Below are 22,692 nucleotides of genomic sequence, written 5' to 3'. Positions count from 1 at the left end.
AAAAATTCATAGTGTTCAAAATGCCATGGTATTAGAACAAAGACAAACTTTCAGACCAATAGATCAGAATAAAAGATCCAGTGACATACCCCCTGAAGTATATGGTCAATTAATCTTTGACAAAGTAGCCAAGAACTTGAAATAGAATAAAGACAATCTCTTCAACAAATTGTGTTGCAACAATTGGATAACCGCATGTAAGAAATTAAAGATTGATCCAAAAGTCAATTCAAAGTGGATCAAAAGACTTGGAGATTAGACTTGAATCCATAAAGTTCATTGAGGAAAACATAGGCAGAACATTCAAAGACTTAGACCTCAAAGAAATCTTCAGTGATAGAATGCCAATGGCCAGAACTATAGAATCAAATCTGCAGAAATGGGACTACATCAAACTAAAAATTTGCTTTATAGCAAAAACAAACATGGGCTACAATTAAAAGACAGTTAACTAAGTGGGAGAAAATATTTGGACTCAATACATAAGATAAATATTTGATATCTAGAATATACAAAGAACTAACAAAGGGCAACTCCTCAAACCCTAAAAAAATTTTTGGAGAAAATGAACAGACACGTCTCTAAAGAAGTGCAACACATGGCCAAGACACAAAAGAAAAATGGTCATTATTACTTATCCTTAGGGAAATCCAAATTGAGACTACTAAATGAACTATTATCTTATACCAGTGAGGATGGCACATATCAAAAATACTAGTAATATTTTGTGTTGGTGGGGATTTGGTAAGAAAGAAACTCTCATCCACTGCTGGTGGGAATGCTGCCTGTTTTAACACTTATGGAAAACATTATGTAGTGTTTGCAGTAAACTAGGAATAAATTTGCCAAATACCCAGCAATTTGTTTTGTGGTATCTGTTCCCAGGACTGAAAAACATTCATTCAAAAGAATGCATGCACACCACTATTCATTGCAGCCCTTGGTACCATAGCTGAGAGTTTGAGTCAACCTAGGTATCCAACAACAAACAAGTGGATCATGAAAATGTGGAATATATATACAATAGACTACTACCTAGTTGTAAACAATGATGCAATCATGCAATTTGTTACAAGATGGTCCTGGAAGATATTATGCGAAATGAGATAAACTAGTGATAAGGTCCAGAATTCCACAAGCACCCTTCTAATGACTCCAAGAGGCAGAGGCCATGCAAAAGCAAGAGGTTCTATTTATTTACGAGCATACAAGGGCTCCTCCAGAGAATGAGAGAGAGACTCGAACCAGATCTAACAAGCCTTTATATAGGTTACAGTAGGGTGGTTCATTTCAGGGAGTACTGACACGTGACATTTGCTCAGTTACATTTTTGCAAGATTTAGATAACCTCAAGTCATAAGGTTTGCAATAGTTAAAATGTCAAGGACAAATCCTTGGAATTTAGGAGGGGGTGGGGTCCTCGTGAAGCTCAACAGTTATGATGTATCTTTTGGTCAAGGGCAAGTGTTTTAGGATTTAGGAAGGGGTGGGGTTTAGGCCGTTAAGGGCGAGTCCTCGGGGAGCTGCAGAGAAAAAATTATTTTATTTCTTTTACCTTTCATTAGAAGAAGGATAAATATAGAATGATATAATTTATATATGATCTAGAATAACTGAATGAAGAAATTCAATGGTTTAGGTGGGAGCTGTCTCTACCTTTCTTGGGCCCAGAGTTAGCCAGAAGAAAATAAAATGAGTGGAGGAGAAGAAACACAAATATGAAATATTTGACTGGAGAACAAGTAGTCTCTGTTGGTGTTAAAAAAAGGACAGAACTAAATATCCAAGACAAATCAACAACCATGAAATCATGCACCCAAACTTCAACAATCAAAAATTAAAATGGCCCTCTTATGCTGACAAGCCACAGACAGGTTTGATGGCTTTGGAAGTACTTTGGCAACATTGGTGAAGGAGGGCAATACTGATGGTGGAATTTGCCCTGATATACTCTATGTCTGAAACTCAACTTTGAACCACTTTGTAAATCACAATGGTTTCTATCAAATATTTTTTAAAAGAATGAAAAAGTAAATCAGTTACAGAATGCAGCTTATTATGTTACAGGCATTTTATTTATAGATTATGAAAATAGTGTTTGAATAAAATGTTATTATTAGAAAATGAATGGCTGGTCAAAAGACTACATACTGCACAAAACATATTCTACAGGTAATGAATGAAGGAGAGTTGATTAAAATCTTGTAAATTGCTATTTAAATGGGTTGCAAAGAAGGAGACTAAAGCAAAGAGTAATTTTATCTTCGTTCACCTTGTTCAGGAGAATGCCTGTGTTAAAGTCAGGACTATAAGTAACAGTCAGCAGCATCCAGTTCCACTAGGCACCCTAAATCTAATTGTACTGTACTACATGGAAGAAGAACCCTGTTCTCCACAACCCCACCCCCAACCCATTATTCCCAGCTAGCAGTCCTGACTAAACCCTGGACACCATGAGATGCTCCTTCCCAAACAAAAACACAAAAAAGTGCAGAAAAGCCTGTGAGATACTTGGAGGACTTTTGGGGTGGTGGGGTGCTCCAAGAACAAGCCCAGTATTCCTTTTCTAGAGACTTTCATGTAATTTCTGCAAATGATTCTTTCAGGGAGCTCTCCAGATATTTAGAAGTTAATCTGGGTCCTGTCACAAAGAAACTCTTGCATCTTTTTTATTTATTTATTTTTTATCTGTGGCATTGTTGATTATTTTTCTCCTTATAATCACATCTCTGGCAATGAAGATTCTTATCTGGGGAGTCCACAATTCTCTGGACGTGACCTTATGACCTTGGTTTTCTACCTGGGTGGTTCCTCATTTTCTGTTTTCCCAAGAACTCAGGATTTGCATGTCAAAGGGACATAATCTACATGCCTTTGGGCTCTTTCAGGGCTAAACCAAAAGTGCAAAGCTGGATTACCCTACCTATCTAGGCCAAAAAAATATGTGGATACAAAATTTTACAAACTTTGCAAGGTTGATGTGGATGTGATAAACTAATTGAAGTGAAATATTGACTAGAAAATTGTTGTAGAACAGCAAGAATAATTAACTGCAAGTAAATGGTTAGATTTAGCAAGCATTTGGAATGGTAGTAAAGCACTGTCTTTGTTTTGTTTTGTTTTTTTGCTGGGGGCCACACCCGGTAATGTGCAGGGGTTACTCCTGGCTATGTACTAAGAAAATTCTTCTGTTTTGGGGGAATATATGGGACTCCAAGGGGTCGAACCACTGTCAGTCATAGGCTAGCATGCACAAGGCAGACCAGACGCCTTACCACTTGCGCCAGCACTCTGGCCCCTTGCCTTACAAATTTAAGTTCAATCTCCTGCATCCCATTTGGTCCCCAGAACCCCTCCATGAATTCTGATTTTAAAGACTAGAGTAAGCCCTGAGCACAGAGAACAGCCTGATGCCCTCCCCTCCAAATAAAAACAAACACATTAAAAATATAATGTTTGAATTAAGAAACCTTACTAAAACTAAAGTGCTTCCTTTGCTAGTAAGGTACTTGCCTTGTCAATAACTAATACTTCTCAATCTACAGCTAACTGGATCTCAGAGGGAGGAATAATTCATAAGCATTGCTGCTTGTGTCTCGAAAAACCAAAACTCCTCTCTCCTAATTCCCTGCCCCCGATGAAGGAATTTACAGTAAAATATGGATAATTTGGAAAATGTTATTGAAGTAAAAAATATCTGAAGTAATGGTTATTAAATAAACTCTGCCCTTAGATTACATTGTAATTATTGTTTGACTAAACTAAATATATTTGAAGAAGCATCTAGTTATCAAAATATATGATGCTAATTGGTATAAACTGGAAGCATAAACATAGCCTTTCAAAGGCTGTAGAGATAGTATAGTGGGTACATAAATCTATGGGATTCTGTTTCCAGCTTCCCACATGATCTCCACCAACAGTGATTCCTGGGTACAAAGCAAGTCTTGAGCATCATAGGGTTTAGTCCCAAACAACAAAATAATAATAATAATAATAATAATAAATATATGTATTATATTATGAATGCAAGCTAATGGAAGTGAGCAAAAATATAAATAAATAGAATATACTGTTTCATCTCTTGGAGTAATGTGCTCTATCTTGAGGGCAAAATTAAAATGCATAAGAATTCCTTGGAAATTCTTTGTATGAGATAAAACATAAATGACATTTTCAAAGGCACAATTACTAGGGACTTATTATTTATTGAAAGATTACTATTAGGGCCAGAGCAATAGGGCATTTGCCTTGCATGTGGCTAACCTGGGACAAACCCGGGTTCAATCCTCGACATCTGTATGGTCCCCTAAACCTGCCAGAAGCAATTTCTGAACCCAGAACCAGAAGTAACCCGTAAGTGTGCTGGGTAATGCACCAAAACAACAACAGAAACAAACAAATAAATAAAAAATTCACAAAAATGATTATTATTAATAGCTAAGATATATAAAAGGGTAGTGGGAATGTTGCTCAAAGGCAAAGTATATGATTTTCTTGCAGGAGACCTTGGTTAGGTTAATAGCAAAGATGTTAGTGGGTGGGTGACTGGGGTGAGGAGAATGCAAGGAAATTAAAAAACCTTAGCATTGTAGTGTTTGAGAGACAACTTAACGTGCTGCAAACAGGCTTTCATGAAAGAATCCTGGGTTCAAATCATTGTATATTTCCTGATTTACACATTTGTAAACAGTCTGTGTGTCATTCTTAAGGTATTTCTTATATTTTTCTTCAAGATAAGATTTAAGAGGAACTTTTGGAACTAAAAAACTAGAGAACTTCTAATGTAATGTGCACTTCTAATGTATTTATTTGCATAGGGATAAATGTTTCTAAGTTTGTACAACTATAATAAATGTATTTAACTTTGAGTATCAGTTTTCATTTTATTTTTGACTATCAAGTATTATTTTTGATCTGTAGTTAAATTTTCTTTGTATATAATGAATAATATTGAGTAGCTTGAGTAATATTGAGTAATTTGAGAACATGTGTATAAACCAAATTCTAATACATTTAATTCATAGTTACTTCAATGTTATTGATTCAATCACATTAATTTTTTAAAACTGTAATTTTATGAATTCTTTTATATTTTCTACATTTGTGTCATTTGTAAAATACAGATTTTTTTAGATCAGTAAGATTATAGTTTTCTCTTTACTATTACTTCCATAATTATCTTTCCCTTAATTTTCCTCCTCTCAGATCACTCTAAAATTTTTTCTATTTTTTTAAATAATAATCTTTATTTAAGCACCATGATTACAAGCATCACTATAGTAGGGTTTCAGTCTTAAAAAGAATTCCCCCCTTGACCAATGCAAAATTCCCAGCACAAATACTCCCCCATTCCCAACCACTGCCTGTATTCAAGACAGCCATTCTACTTCTTTCACTAATTAAGATTGTCATGATAGCTGTTAGTGTAGTTATTTCCACTCTTTGTGGTGAGCTTCATATTGTGAGCTAGTCTTACCAGCTCTCATCTCTATTGTCTCTGGGCATTATTTCAATAATATCTTTCTTTTTTTTTTTTTTCTTAAATTCCAGAGCTGAGTGAGGCTATTCTGTGTCTATCTCTCTTCCTCTGACTTATTTCACTCAGCAAAATAGTTTCCATGTTCATCCATGTATAGTAATATTTCATTACTTTATTTCTCTTGACAGCTGCATAATATTTTGTCATGTATATGTACCAGTTTCTTTAGCTATTCATTTGTTGATGGGTATCTTAGTTATTCACAGATTCTGGCTATTTAATAGTGCTACAATGAATATTGGTGTGAAGAAGGCGTTTTTGAATTGTTTTTGTGTTTCTAGAGTATATCTCTAAAAGTGGTATAGCTAATTTCCAGCTTTTTGAGGCATCTCCATATTATTTTCAATAAAGGCTGGACTAGATGTCATTCCCACCAGCAGTGAATAATAATTCCTTTTTCCTCACATCCCCACCAGCACTGATTTTTCTTGTTCTTTGTTACATGTGCAGTCTCTGTGCATGAGATGCCACCTCATTGTTGTTTTGATTTGCATTTCCTTGATGATAAGTGATGTGGAGCATTTTTTCATGTGCCTTTTGCACTTCTTTGAGGAAGTGTTTGTTCATTTCTTCTCCCATTTTTGATGGGTTAGATGATTCCTTTTTTTTTTTTTTTCAGAAAGAAATATGTGTCCATTTTATGTGTCTTGAAACAGTTTGGGGTTGTTACACACAATGCACGACTTTGGTCTGTGATTAGGATTGTGCAGTACTGAAGTTAAAAAGAGTAATGTGGGTTAGTGATGTTTGGGGGGGTGAGAGAGTTAAGGAGTAAAAATGAACATTGTAGGGGAGAGGGAAAGGGCAGAATACAAAATGGACATTCTGGATATGCAAAACATAACATAATGATAAGGAATACACTTAATACACACAGTGCGCACGGGAGCACTAGCCTGGTGTGGGGGGATATCAGTTCCCTGGACTAAGTGGTCAGCCCAGGGGGCCTATGGCTAGCTGTCCTGCCCAGAGCCCCCAACATAACAGAAATGGTTCCTTTTTCTTAATCAGTTCTGTTAGTTCCTTGTATATTTTAGATATTAGTCCCTTATCTGTTGGGTATTGGTTGAATAGTTTCTGCCATTATGTTTGTGTATGTTTTATTGTATTTGTTTTTGTATTTCTCCCATTATGGCTTTTGTATCCTCCTTGGCACTATTTCCTTTTAGGTGCAGAAGCTTCTCAGATTTATATAGTTTTATCTCTTTATCTCTCCTTCCATTTGTTTGGAGAATTCTGTATCCTCTTTGAAGATGCCTTTAGTCTCAATGCCATGTAGTGTTTTACTTATGTATTGTTCTATACACCTTGTGATTTCAGGTCTGATATCAAAGTCTTTAATCCATTAAGATTTTACCTTAATGCATGGTATTAGATCGAGATCTGAGTTTGCTCTTTTGTGTGTGGCTGACCAGTTGTCCCAACACCACTTTTGAAGAGGCATTTACTTGCTCCATTTAACGTATTTTTCCTCCACTATAAATTTCTTAACTTTTACATTTACTTTTTAATTATTTTGACTTATTTATTTTATAATCATTATTATTTTTGAACTAGAAGATTTCTTCTACTCTTTCTCCAGTGTCAAACCACAAAACCACAAAATTAGAATAAAGAAAAACAAAACTAGCTACAAGCCCCAAAATGACTGGACAGTGCTCACTCCCAGAGGAGATGACCCATGCCAAAGTCACAAGCCAGTTTATATAGGGAGAGGATGAGGAAGTTCTAACCTCTGATGATTGGCTGTTTTCTAGGATACCTTAATATTGCTCCCTCATATCCTTTCCAGATACCTGGTATGGCCAGGTACCTCAGGTCAGTGTTAATGGAAAGTTAGGCTTCTGAAAGAGAAGCCAAACAAGTGGTCCTTCACAAAAAGGCATCCCTCCTTATTCAGAACCCATGCCCCACATTCCCTCCTTTTATGGACCTGAGTCAAATCTTTTGCTTTCCTTGAGGTTCCTCATCTGTGTCCCTGCTTATGGGTGCGTACTGGGACCTTAGAATAAACATCTTAACTGCAAATATACATGCTTGAATAAAGTAGATGAGGAAATTAATTATGTAAGGACCTATTAAGAGCATTATAATTATAATGAAAAATGGCCCAGTCAAGGCAATTATCAGAGAGGTTTTCAAGGGTGACTGACTGAATCACTGTTCATACCAAGAGGCAGATTCTTTCCACTGCCTTTTCCACTCCTGCAAACTAGTGTTCACCTGCTAGATTGTCTCGGGATTATCACAAGTCTGTTCCCCTTGAGCACAGTCCATGTTGTTTTAAGAAACTTAAGTCCAAACTCTTCCTGTTCTGCAGGGCCACTACTGTTAAGGAGTCTAGAGAATGGTCTAGATGTATGCACAAAAAGCAATCTTTGGCAATTACAAGTAAAGTCTGATCCTAGGCTCTCTTCTACTCCATGCTTGGTGGGTGCTTAAAATGGCACGTTAGGCTCACTCCTCCTTATTTACATTAACTGATGCTTTCCTACTAGGAAGTAAATCTGGGCACATATTCTTAAAAGCCTTATGAGATATATCTCTGGTTAACAGCATTCCCAAAACTCTGTCAGACATCTCCAACTTTAGCCTCAGGGTCTGGTTCCCTCTGTACTTTGATAGTGTGCTGCCAGGTGGCTTCCCTAACAAATTACATACCTTAAATGAAAGTTTGCCTCTAACCCCATATTTCAGGTGACGCTCTTCTGGACAAGCATAAAATTAGAAAGCTCTCAGGGAAAATTCCCTATCCTAGAAATCACACCCATGATGGTGCTACCCACTTCTTTTTTTAACACTAATACCTCAGTAGCGGGAGATCTTGTTGAGCAGAATCGGAGACTCCAAACAAATTATATGTGAAAATTTCAGTGAAGAATCTTCTAGCTGACTGTTTGACCTGCAAAGTCTTCATCCACAGACTGTGTATGAGTCCAAGAATACTCCATAAGTAAATTAGGTGTTCATTCTTGCTGGTCACCTCATAGTCAGGGAGTATACTCCAAGAGCAGGGGTATCAGGACAATCTGCATTCAATCCTAATTCTGGGACCTGAGTCAGCAGATTATGCAAGGGCTCCTATTCATTAGATTGTGTCTCTCCACCTTGAGAAACAAGGGTGTCCCAACTATTTTTAAATAAACAGCTGTTGGAGTTCAGAGAAAAATATAGGACCCTAAAATCCAGCTTCCTAGAGAGATGGGCTCTGAGAATCATTGCCTTTCACCCACATTGAGTCTAGACGAACCACCAAATATTAGGGTACAAAGTTAAAGGACAAGATCATGCAATTGAACTAAAGCAAAAAAAATTATTTTGTCAACCACAAAACCCAAACTGACCAGCGGACCACCCTGGCCAAATTTATATAGGAAAGGGATAAGAAGGTCCTAGCTTCTGAAGATCTTTAAGATGATTGGGTCTTGTTTGGTGTACCTTCCTAACACTCACTCGTGTCCTTTCTAGTTAGGCTACCTGCTATTGCCAGGTTAACTTGGGTTGGTGCTAGTGAAAAGTTAGGCTTCAGAAAGAGAAGCAAACAAAATGGTGCTCCTCCTTGATCTTGGTTCAGAACCCAAGATCCCACACTTTTTTTGAATTTACTTTCTAATAATTTATTTTTTAATTAAATACCATAAGACACAAAGTTTAAAAGTTGTTGATAGTTGCGTTTCATTTATAACAATATACTTATACTTATCCCTCACCCCTTCACCCATGTTCATTTCCAGTTTCAATATCCCATCCCCCTTTCTCCCTCCTCCTGCCTGACTCTAAAGGAGACATTTTTCTTTCTCTTTCTCTCTCGCTTTTTCTCTTTTAGGCAGAGTGGTTTGCATTACAGTTACAGAAGGGTATTGTGCATATCGTTTTCCTTCCTTGCGATGTCTTTTTAATACCAAGCACATAGATCAAATCAAAATAATTAAAGACCTTGATATTAGAAGCCATAAAGTACTTAGAGGAAAATCTCTGCATGACATTGAATATTCTACTGGTTGTTAAAGTGTTTTATGTTTATTGCTGTTGTTTGTGTATATATATAAATATGTATGTGTATGATACATATCCATATATGATTATATGTGTTTTTATATATTCTTAATTGTTTGGAATAAGTTCCTGGCCTTCTGCGGCAACAAAATAATATGAAATTTTCTGAGCATAAAACCAGAAGTAAGCCTGGAGAGTCACTAGGTATGGTTTTCAAACAGAAAAACAAACAAAAATTTTACAACGTTAAAGATAACTAATTACTTGCTAGAATAGGAGCAGGCTATTGGTTGAATTGCAAGGGAAATTCTGGAAGTCTCCATCATTTCCAAATACAGTCAACTCATTGGATATTAGAATGAATATCAGAAAGATAAATTGCTGTCAAAGAACTTAGGTTGCAAAATAGCTTAGTTGAATTAGTAATAAGTTAGTAGAGTGAAATACCCAAAGGGTATTCTTTTTTCTGAAAAGGGGTAAACTTTTTTTCTGAAAATTTATTCTCTACTTGGAATTGGGTTTTCAACATTTACATACTGATAGGTCCACTGAAAACGGTCATGCTATCCCTAAAAAGTTGTACAAATTAAGGCAAAGTCTTGAACCTAAACAAAAAGAATACTGGAGCTGTTGATTTAATGTGGATAAGGAGGTTGTAGAAGAAATGAAAAGCTGGATCATATGGAGCTCAACTCCCAGTTTTTTTGAGGAATCTCCATATTGTTTTTCATAAAGGCTGGACTATACAGCATTCCCACAAGCAGTGGATAAGAGTTCCTTTATCTCCACATCCCTGCCAGCACTGATCGTTCTTGTTCTTTGTGATGTGTGCTAGTCTCTGTGGTGTGAGATGGTATCTCATTGTTGTTTCGATTTGCATCTCCCTAATGATTAGTGTTGTGCAACAATTTTTCATGTGTCTTTTGGCCATTTGTATTTCTTCTTTGAGGAAGGGTCTGTTCATTTCTTCTCCTCATTTTTTGATGGAGCTATATGTTTTTTTTCCTTATTAAGTTCTATCAGTACCTTGTATATTTTCGATATTAGCCCCCCCCCTTGTCTGGTGGGTATTGAATGAATAGTTTCTCCCATTATGTCAGTGGCTTTTTTTTTATTCTAGACTCTATTTCCATTGAGGTGCAGAAGCTTCTCAGCTTAATATAGTCCCATCTGTTTATCTCTGCTTCCACTTCTTTGGAGAGTGCTTTTCCTCCTTGAATATGCCTTAAGTTTCAGGGTCATAGATTGTTTTACCTATGTGTTGTTCTATACACCTTATGGTTTCAGGCCTGATATCAAGGTCTTTAATCTTAGGGATATACCCTAGGAACACAAAAATACAATTCAAAAATTCCTTTCTCACACCTATATTCATTGCAGCACTATTAGCCAGACTCTGAAAACAACCAAGATGCCCTTCAACAGATGAATGGCTAAAAAAACTGTGGTACATATACAAATAAAATATTATGTAGCTGTCAGAAGAGATGAAGTCATGGGATTTTCCTATATATGGATGTACATTGAATCTTTTATGCTGAGTGAAATAAGTCAGAGGGAGAGAGATAGACACAGATTAGTCTCACTCATCTATGGGTTTTAAGAAAACTTTATGACATTATTGTAATAAGGCCCAGAGAAAATGGACTTAAGGACTAAAAGGGCTGGAAGGACCGGCTTACAATTTGAAGCTCATCACAAAGAGTGATGAATACTGTTACGGAAATAAGTACAATAACAACACGTATGACATTGTTAAAGAATGAGAGAAGTAGAATGCATGTCTCGAATAAGGCGGAGGGGTTTGGTGCATTGGTGGTGGGAATGTTACATTGGTGAAGGAGGAGTATTCTGTTTATAACTAAAAACCATCTACAAACATGCTTGGGATCATGACGCTTAAATAAAGATTTAAAAATAAAACTGCAGCCCTAATTATTCAGAACTTTTTATTTTGCCAGAGCTATAAAGTTACTCTCTTTATATTAGAATGCCTATTAATATTTTTATCTGTAGGGTAATATTCTTTCCTGAATTATCATCATATAAAAGTTGTAAGCTTAACAATATAAAGTTAGAATTTTTTAAAATAAATTTCAATATTCCTCCCATTCATTGTCTCTGGAACATAAAAATTTTGGAACATATATCAAGGTAACTTGATAGAATTTTTCATATTTTATGTCTAAATTGCCTTTTTTATACATTGCTCTGTTGTTTGGTGATAGTAATTAATATTTTATACTGTCACTTGATTGTGGATTCTTTATGTAGAGGAAATAAACATATTTGCCATATTGGTCAGACTATATATTACCAAAATTATTAAGGCAGCTATTTTTCATCAAAATTTTTTCATCTGTTACAGTTTAAAAACTATAGTTTGGCTGCTTGCTGTTCAAAAGATAATTACACAAAAAACAGAGGTCAGTGCATAGAAACTGATTTAAACAATTGATAACCTGAGGGAACAGTGGACTGGTATCTCTCAAATCTATTACTCTTGGGTTGCAATTAGGGCTGCTTGGAAAAGCCAGTAAGAAGAAACTTATTATTGGAAAAGAGAGTTTAGCCTCAAATCAGTCTGATTGGCACTAGTGGGTATGATAAATGGAAACATCCCTAATGACTTTCCTAGGATTCTAGTCTTTGAAAAGGTTGAGTTATGTGTTTAAATAACATCTATTTCCACAGCCTACATGATAATATTCAAAATCTTAACAGAGATCCTATTGTTTACTTTTTCCCTGCTCCATCCATGATCTTACATGACTTAATATTAATTAACAATATATGGCAATTTCTTTGAGGAATGGGAGATAGGACAGCCAACAGGTGGGTACTAGAGGTATAAGAATACACTAAGGTAGGGTAGGAGCGATAGTATAGAGAGGGTTGAGAGATTGCCTCTTTTCCAATCTTGTCATCCCATATGGTTCCCCAAGCCTGCAAAGAGTAAATTATGAGTGCAAGCAATGAGTAACCCTCGAACATTGTCAGGAGTGGCCCCAAAACAAACAACACAAAGAATACCTAAGGACTGAAGAAATGGCTCAACACTCTGAGCACATATATTGTAGGTTTGAGGTTTGGATTTAATCCCTGGCCTTGCCTTTTCCACAAGCACTGAGTGAAAACTAGTTCCTGAGTACCTCTGTGTTGGAGCTGCAAAACTAACCAACAAAAGTACGTAGTTTGAAACCTAGAAGGTGTCTCCAGTTCTTGCTTTCTTACAACTTTTAAATTTGTGTTTCCCCTTTCAGTTCCCAAATTAGTTGACATGTTTTTACATATATATTATATTCAGGAAGGAAACTGGCATGATGTTAAATCAGATTGGGCACATGCTTTCAAGTGTTCTCCCAAGGTTGGATCCCTGGCATACTACATAATTCTCTGAACCAATCAGAAGTGAAACTTGAACACATTTCCAGTTATAAATCCTGAGAAAACCTGCATGGCTCACAGACAAAATCAACAACAACAAATTTATTAAAAAATAAAAAACCCTAAAAAAAAGTTTAAACAGTATACACAAGGACTTGAAAAATGCACATATAGGGGCGGGCGATGTGGCGCCAGAGGTAAGGTGTCTGCCTTGCAAGTGCTAGCCGAGGAAAGATCGCGACCACGGTTCAATCCCCCGGCATCCCATATGGTCCCCCCAAGCCAGGGGCGGTTTCTGAGCGCTTAGCCGGGAGTAGCCCCTGAGCATCAAACAGGTGTGGCCCGAAAAACAAAATAAAACAAAATTTTAAGAAAAATGCACATATGCATGCATAAATGTCTACATATATGAATATTACCACTTCATTTTTCTTCTAATTATATATTCTTCTGTAATTTGCTCTCTTTTCTTACAATGCATTGCTTTGACAGAGGAGAAAAAGTAATTCCTTTGTTATTCTTCTAATTTCTTGTTTGAAATTTCCCCCATGTAATAAAAGACAAATTAAATGGATAAAAAACATTGTGTTAAAAAGATCTAATAGAGTTCATCTTAATGACCTAAGTGTTTGTTTATTTTCTTCAAAATTTCATGAGTTGGGCAACATACCATCCAGCTAGTAGAAAGATGCTCCCCAAATTCATTCAACATGGAAATATTTTAAAGTGAAAAATTGGGCTGGACAAAGTTATTAGTTAAAGAGAAGAATTCAGGGAAGCCAATAGCTAAGAATGTGAAAGAATAGGTGGGGACTTGTTTATGTAGATTGGCTTACTTGTGCTGAACAGTAAATACTGATAATTGGCTTAGAATTCTCCATTTTGGAAAGACTGAAGCTTCAGTTTGGTTATGTATTAATCATTGGTGATTATATCCTGCATTACTTAATTTAGAATCTTTTATATTTTAATTGTTTTCTTCTTCATAATGTATACAGTTTGTAAGAGATACTCAAGACAGTTAAGTAAATCTCTGAAATAGATAAATTTACCCACTAAATGCTACCTAAATTTTACTTAAGATAAAGACAGTGAAGGTGATAAACCAATAAGGGAATGTTATTAGGAAACACACTCTAGTGTATGCTTTCTTTGCAAATTTAAAATTTTACTTTTATTTTTTTTCATAATATTTTCTAGATATCAGCAGTATTTTCATGGCAAAAAAAAAAAAAAAACAAAAACATGTGGAAAGTGCTCTTCTTTTCCTAAGAAAGACCTAAATTTCTTTCAGTTTTAGCAACTTACTTATGTCTGCAATATCCAAATGATATTAATGCAAACTAATAAATACTCACAAGGTACACTTTTTTTTGTGGTATTCTAATGTCTCTTTCACTTCAAAAAATACTCATGCATTATTATTTGGTTTGCTTTCAATATTTATGTAATAAAATCACTGTAAAACCTTTTATAATACCTACATTTCACCTCATTCTGGTTTAAGTTAATTGCATTGCTAAGTGTTATATCATTTGTAAATTCGGTGAACTATTCAGGACTATCTGCTTTGAGTGCAAACTTTTGGATTAATGACATTCTGATAACTAAAAAAAATGATAGTGCAGTTTAAATGTTAATTTTTTGTATTAAAGAGGCTTTTACTATGCTCAATTCCATGCATATTTAATTTTAATGTAGGAACTGGAATTGATCTCTCCAAAAGGGGTCAAATAAGCTTTTTGCCAATATGTAAAGAGAAGAACTTTTCAATTATCTACCACTTTGATATGCATAACCAAGTTAATGGAGGCTCTGACGGCTAAAGCAAAGCTTGTTCTTTTTTCCTTATCCATATGCTTGACCCTAATAAAGAAGTGACTATAGTTTGGGCTCCATCATAAGTTTATCTATAACCACATATGCTCCACTGTGCACAATCTCATCATGGCAGAAGGAGGGGAGCTGGTAAGGCCATGGGATGAGTCAGGGAACACTGAGGCAAGGGTTGAGAGAATTGTACATTAGAGTGGAGGCTGTGGTGTTAGAACGTTGTGGCATCAAATCCTATTAGTTGTAGTACTATATATCATGATGCCTTAAATAATATAATAAATAAGATGTAAATCATCATATCCCTTCCATACAAAGTTCTCCGTCTTTCTTCTTGCTGCTCTGCCCCACCTTAGCACAGTGCTTATTTGCAATTTATTCTTAGAACAAAGAGAAGTACTTATACATTGTGGCTCGCATATGTATGTCTCACTAAATTAATTTTTCCCTTGATAACTTTTCTGATGTTGTTAATTGCAATACAGTTTTAAAGGAACTAAGAGGGATAAAGGAAATTTTCTGCATTCTAACAAAATATTCTTCATGTCTTTCACATATGTGACTGGTGTTGTGTTTCATTCAAATGCTAGTTATTTTTGTCACAATTAGTAAATAGTTTGTATTATTAACTATACCTTTGATAAAAGAAGTTTGCAATATTTGTAACTTGTAATTATTAACTAATTTTTTTACTTTCAACAGCAAAGGATTTTTTAATTAAATGTGAGATTATTAAAATATTTAAGTTAAATATGTTTAAAATGAACACAAGTTTATGTAATATATATCATTTTTTTCATCTGTATTTGTTAGAAAATCTTTTCTAACTAGGGACCGGAGATATAGCAAGGCAGTAAGAGTTTGCCTTGCATGTAGCCGATCTAGGACAGATGATGTTTTGAATCCGCCATCCCATATTGTTCCCATGCAAGCCAAGAGTGATTTCTGAGCACAGAGCCAGGAGTAACCCCTGAGTGTCACTGGCTGTGACCCAAAAACCAAAATTTTTTTCTAAATAATAGATTAATATAAATTTATCTGCGATTTCTTTTTAGTTGTGTTTATTCACAAAGGAGTGTGTAAAATAACCCTTTGTATTTTTCTAATATTTTTAGAAGAGAAAAGGCAAGGTTTAATTATATTTATAAGGTGAGTTTACATTGTATAATATCTAACATAAATGGAACCTAGTGGGGCAGTAGAGTCTGTTTAAAAATAGAATGCTTGGGGGCATTGAGGAGAGAGGAAGTAGATTCATGTATCAAGGAGGAACAAAGTCTTTTATTTGAATGTTGTTCTGTTTTAATATTGATTTTCCATTGCAGGGTAAAGGGAAATTTTTCTTAGAGACCTAAAAAATAAATATAACCTAAATATAACAAGGGGGGGCATTTTTCCTGTATGTCCAGATTTGATCCCTGGCATCAAATATAGTCCTGTGATCACTGCTTGGAATGGGCAGTGAGCACAGAGCAAAGAGTAAGCTCTGAGCATAGATCTTATACCTCCCCAAAATTGTCTTTATGAGTATTTTCCTAGATCTGCAACTTTATTTTTTTATAGTTACACCTGTCACTCTCGAGTCCCTGGTGTGTTAGTTCGATATACTGAGTAGATAAGTATAAAAATCATTTCTGGATAAAAATATTTGTCTGAAATTTTTGGGGAGGGTGCTTCTATATTGAAACATTTTTCAGGATATACTTGGCGTATAAGACAACCCCCGATTTTCTGTTGACTTTCTTTTGTTTCAAAAGTCGTCTTATATGCTGGAAAATACAGTAAATATTACTGTAACTCCACTCAATAAAATTTCTATATTTATTATATACAAAATGTCTACATTTTTCTAAAACTACACTTTTTATTTCATGTGATTGCTTACTTTGTGAAAATTTTATGTATATACATATCTACTTTACATATATACATACATATACACTTTACTGAGTTCTGAGTCAAAACAACGATTTAAATATATGTGTAGTCAGGAAAATAAAAATATACCATAAATAGCTAAATAAATTTCCTATTTCAAATGAAACAAATAGGTTCATTTTAGATAGTAACATGAATCTCAGTGAAAGAATACCATAAATCAGATAATATGAAGTCACTGCACAGCAAAACATTTTGTTAAATGAAGTTTATTAAATCTACAAAAGTTGATGCCAGCTTTTGTTTTTTACAAAGAACTTATCCTTATCTCAACATGAGTACACTTTTCAAATTTCTTTTTATGTTATTCTAAACAAAATATTATTTCAATCGAAAATTTACATGGCTTTTGTTAGAGGTCAATAATTTATATAACTTTTTATGCATATTCAGCATCATTTACTCATTACAGTATTAATCATTTTTGTTAGAAATTATTTATTATATTTGCCTTCTTTGGAAAGCATTTATATATTGTAAATAAACTTTCATTTCAAATGCCTATATCCAGAATATAAATACATTTATATTTAGACTCTCTAAATATGTAAAAATATTTTGAGATAATTTAACTCTTTACAATGAACAAGTCTTATAAATTGACTTTTAATTTGATGAGGTCTTCCTTTATCTTTCCTTCTGGTGAAAAATCAGAAATAGAGTGACACATTAAATATGTAATCTCGGTTTTCAAGATGTACTTTAATTGTTCTATATAACTAGTAGTCAATTTTTCTCAACTTATTTTAGTATGAAAGTCTACTTATACCTTAATCAATACTGTAGTACATTTATTATCACTATTATTTTAGCATATTCCATATTATATATTTTATTATTACATTAAATGCATAACGTTAGATACTTGGCATTCTTATCTATGTGGCATAGTTTTGTATCTTCTATCATGGTTTTACTGTGATATTAGAATTGCTTATATTTGTATAGTACATTTCCATCATTTATTATAATCATTGACTTTTTCAATATGCTTTTTCAAAATTGAGATTATATTAAACTAAAAAATAAAACATAATATTCAATAGGCAGCATAAAAGTGAGAGGTATAAATTTTATAAAAATAAAAATCAAAATATTTTTATATAGGTAAGTAAGATTAGAAAAGTTCATATTAGGGAGAGAAAAGAAGAAAGGACAGTTTGTAAATTATTCTTTGGAACTGTTAACAATATCTGTTCTACCTCTTGACTAATTTTATACTGTTATAGGCTTTTGATCTTTTTTTCAGTGAAAGTACGAGTATCTGTGTGTTTTGGTTTTGGTTTTGAGGTCACACCCTGCAGCACTCTGGGGTTACTCCTGACAGCGTGGGTGGGGAGAGAGAGAGAGAGAGAGAGAGAGAGAGAGAGAGAGAGAGAGAGAGAGAGAGAGACAGAGACAGAGACAGAGAGACAGAGACAGAGACAGAGAGACAGAGAGACAGAGACAGACAGAGAGACAGAGACAGACAGAGAGGGAGAGGGAGAGGAACAGAGAGAGGGAGAGAGAGACAGAGAGAGAGAGAGAGAGAGAGAGAGAGAGAGAGAGAGAGAAAGAGAGAGAGGCAGAGATAGTGAAGCAAATTGGGATATGAGAAGGGTGCATGATATACATTGTATGATAAAGCCAACAATGAACAATTTTGAAACCACAGTGCTTCAGTAAAGCAATAAAATAAAATGTATACTTGGAGTGAGGGGCAGGAACATCCAACTGTTCTCAGGGTTTATTTCAGGCTCTGCATTTAGGAAGCTCTTTGGTGGTACTCAGGGAACAAAACATAATGTTGGTGATAGAACCCATTAACACCTTATCTACTGTGCTGTTTCTTCAGACCCCAAAAGTATACTTTTTATGCATTAGGATTTATCTCAGTATTTTCTTAGTGTGTGTGTCTTTGTGTGTGTGTGTGTGTGTTAACTCTGACCTATCCTTTGAACTTATTTATAACATCTCATCAGTTCCCTTGTTAAAAAGCAGTGTTTTACTTGTACTTACTTTTTTGGTTTTTTTTGTTTGTTTGTTTGTTTGTTTTGGGACAATATATGAAGGTCCTCGGGGATTACGCTGGAGGAGATGAGGAACCATGTAGGATTTCACCAAGTAAACACTGGTTAGCCTGCAAGACAGGCACCCTACCCACTGTTCTATGACTTAAGTCTTTGATTACTTCATTTTTATGAGTCATTATATTTTCGTTTTTAAAAAGTGCATTCATAAAACAAATTAAGTTTAATTATTCAATTACCACATAAAGTTGCTATTTATACATGAATTTCAAGTTGGATAATAAAGAACTTGTTTCAATAAAAAAGTATCTATATCACCTTTCATTCTGTGTTTGATATAAAATCTATACTGTGATTTGGCTTTATTACTTAATATAGTTTATAGCAATTGGTTAAGTATATTAATTTATTATTTAATAAGACATTTGGTAAGGAGTCCTGGTCATTGTTTGTGGTAAGATATTTTTTGTACTTAAATGCTATATACTTTGACACTAATGTAACCATTTTAACCAATCTATACATAATTATAAATAATAATAATAAAATATTGTAAACTATTAAAAAATTAAAGTTGTTGTAAGATAAATAAATGATTGCACTTATGTAAATTTCTAATTTGCATATGCAAATATGTGAGTTATTGTAAGAAAACATATATTTGACGAGCATAATTGCCTTTCCTAGTAACTTTTGTAACTAAACTATGACTTCTTATCAGAGTTAAGTAACTGGAATTATTAATACATATACTGTAGACCAGGGAATATATGTTGACCACAGATTCAAGCTAAGAAAGGCCAGAAGTAAAGGTGACCAACCACATTAATCTTTGTAATATTTCTCCTTAAAATCATCAGTGAAGAAAGGCATGCTCATTTCTAAAACTCCAATAATACGACCTTTACTATATACTTTACTGTTAGAAATACTTATACCTTTTCATTTAGACAATATTTTTTAATTTTCTAAATTCCATGATGCATACTTAATGTATTTGAATTATAATATGAAATTGTTAAGATATTTAACTTTTTGGGGCTGGCGAGATAGCATGGAGTTAGGGCATTTGCCTTTCATGCAGAAGGACTGTGGTTAGAATCCCAGCATCCCATATGGTCCCTCAAGCCTGCCAGGAGCGATTTCTGAGTGTAGAGCCAGGAGTAACCCCTGAGCACTGCCGAGTGTGACCCACCTCCCCACCAAAAAAAAAGATATTCAACTTTTTATTTTATCTGGTGAATGTATTTAAGCACACCAAATAAAAGATAATTTTTTTTCCCAATTGTTTTGTGAACTTACTTTGTGGATCCATTTTTCCTTGTTGTACTGAGTGAAATCAAAACCAAACATGTGTATTCTGATGGTTTTTTTTTTAGCTATTGAAACTTGCCTCAATACACAAGTACCAAAAACATCTTTTTTTTTTTTTTACAATTAATATGACCAGTATGTCTAATACTTATTAGGTGAATTATGTGACTGTAACCTCTTTTACAAACCTCACTTACCAAATAAGTAACCATTCTCATGAGTGTTAAGAAGGAAAGAAAAGTCACAGAATAACTACTCATTAAAATTGCGCTATGTTAGGCCACTTTGCTAATCAAAATTTCATGCCAATTATTTTGCTTCCTTGGGAAATTCTGGTACATCAAGTTAATCTGGGGGCACCAATTAATTAGTGTAGCAATCATGATAAATAATCTCTTGGGTTGCTGTGATAGTATAAATTTGTAAAACTTCGATTTACTTATGCTAACATCTTGTTCCTGACCATTTATTTGGGATTATTTTTCAAGAATATAGTGAGACATGTAATTAAAACCATAGATGCTGGAATCAGACTAACTAGATTTTTTATAATACCACTTTCAAGGTGAAAGAAAAAACAATTTTATATTTTGATCTATTTTTTATAAAAGTAATCAAATTATGCACATCAAATCTATGTTTAATAAAACTAGTGACAGAAATGTAAATAATAAAATTGAAATTGTAACTAATTATAGTTAAAATTTCAAGTTGCGTGCTCGCTTCGGCAGCACATATACTAAAATTGGAACGATACAGAGAAGATTAGCATGGCCCCTGCGCAAGGATGACATGCAAATTCGTGAAGCGTTCCATATTTAAAAAAAAAAAATTTCAAGTTACATGAATTTGGTAGAAATTAAATGCCTCTGTACATTTTAGACCAATTAATCATGGTACATACTTTTCAATATTTAGAATCTCACATACACAACATAAAGGTTTGGTACATACTGATAATAATTACATTAATTATAAAGAAAACTCACTTCTATTTTTTATTTATTAGATTTGTTATTTTTGAGTGAATTTGGGGCCATAAAATGCAGTGCTCAAGGCTTACTCCTGCTTTGTGGTACTTTTGAGATCATTTTCCAATTCCTTTTTTGTTTTTTTGTTTGTTTGTTTGTTTTTGGTTTTTGGGTCACATCTGGTGGCTCTCAGGGCTTGCTCCTGACTCTATGCTCAGAAATCGCTCCTGGCAGGCTCAGGGGACCATATGGAAACACCTTACCTCCATGCTATCTCTCCGACCTCATTTTCCAATTTCTTGAGTTGTGTAAACAAATTGTGGGTTGTTTCTTCCATTCTGACAAATGCTTGCAAAGCTTTGACCTTTCCTCTTAACACTGCTTTTAGTCTGTCCCAAAATCTTGGTAATTAATATATTCATTCTCATTTGTTTCCAGGAATCTTTCTATTTCCTCTCTGACATACTTGTTTTATTTTGTTGTTTGTTTTGGGGACACGCCCAGTGAATCTCAGGGCTTATTCCTGGCTATGTGCTCAGTAATCGCTTCTTTCTTGGGGGACCATATGAGGCACTGGGGATGGAACCCAGGTCCATCTGGATCAGTTACGTGCAAGGCAAAACACCCTGCCGCTGTGGTATCACTCCAGCTCATGACATACTTGTTCAATAATGATCTATTTCATTTTCAGGTGTTTGTGTTAATTTCTCCATTTCTTTTTGTGATTAATGTCTATTTTCATTGCTTTATGGTTTGAGAAGGCAGTCAGTCAGTATGATTTATTTCCTCTTGATTGTGGAAATATGTTCTGTGATCTAGCATTCTGAGAATCTCATGTGCACTAGAGAAGATAATTTATTTGTCTTTTTACTTTTAAGGTGTCTACTAAAAAAATGGCTAGAGTTTCTACTGAATGTTTATTCAATACCAACCATGTTCTTCATTTTTTAAACCTGAATTTACCATGTCCCTACATTTTCTTGGAGCAAGTAATATGAATTAATATGTTTTGTCCCTGCTAAAGGACAATATGGGGAATGGGTGGGACAATGGGGTAATTTTTGGAAGGAAGATCACACTGTAGAATGAATTGCTGTTGGAACATTTTATCTGAAACAAATATATTATGAATAATTTTGTAAATTACTGTTTTAATGAGCATAAAATTAATAGCTTTACAATTTTCAACTATCTTCTGGAATCTGCCTCTTTCATGTAAAATATTTGGTCAATGACTTTTATTTCTAAAGTTCTGAAAACAATTTTTTTATTTTTCCTTTTAGTATCTATTTTAAAAGCAACTTGATTTCTTTTCTTCCTGTTATCTTGCATAGGTTCTTTATGTATTTTGAACATCAATGCTTTGTTAGCTGTATAATGTTAAAAAAAATCTAACCAATTCATAAATTATCTTCATTACTCTTGTAGTTTCTTTGACTATACACTATTTTATTCTAGTTTCATTTGTTTACTCTTGCTTTTTTTTTTTTTACCAATAAGCTCCAGATTTCTCACCTATGGTGGTATTTTGTTGTAAGTCACTTATGTTTTCTTGTGCACATTTTATGACTTGAAGTTTAATATCCAGAACTCTATATCCAGTTAAATTTTTATGTACAATGTTACCCAGTTATCTTATTCCCTAAGTGTGTGTTCTCCATTTTCCCAATTCCATTTGTTGAATAGACTTTCTTTTCTTTGC

General features: G+C 34.3%; 1 protein-coding gene and 1 non-coding gene across 2 annotated transcripts in view; both read left to right on the top strand.

Annotated features, from left to right (window-relative positions):
• Window positions 1-22,692, top strand: part of KLHL1 (kelch like family member 1) — a 317,531-nt gene that overhangs the window by 162,931 nt on the left and 131,908 nt on the right. The gene's annotated exons all lie outside the window — the stretch shown is intronic.
• On the top strand, window positions 20,735-20,841 carry LOC126016904 (U6 spliceosomal RNA). The gene has a single exon (XR_007498589.1). It is a non-coding gene; the product is annotated as a U6 spliceosomal RNA (small nuclear RNA).

The sequence above is a fragment of the Suncus etruscus genome, chromosome 8 (assembly GCF_024139225.1).
Source record: "Suncus etruscus isolate mSunEtr1 chromosome 8, mSunEtr1.pri.cur, whole genome shotgun sequence".
NCBI lineage: Eukaryota > Metazoa > Chordata > Mammalia > Eulipotyphla > Soricidae > Suncus > Suncus etruscus.
Note: the sequence above shows the minus strand (reverse complement) of the source record. Positions and strands in the feature narration are given on the sequence as shown.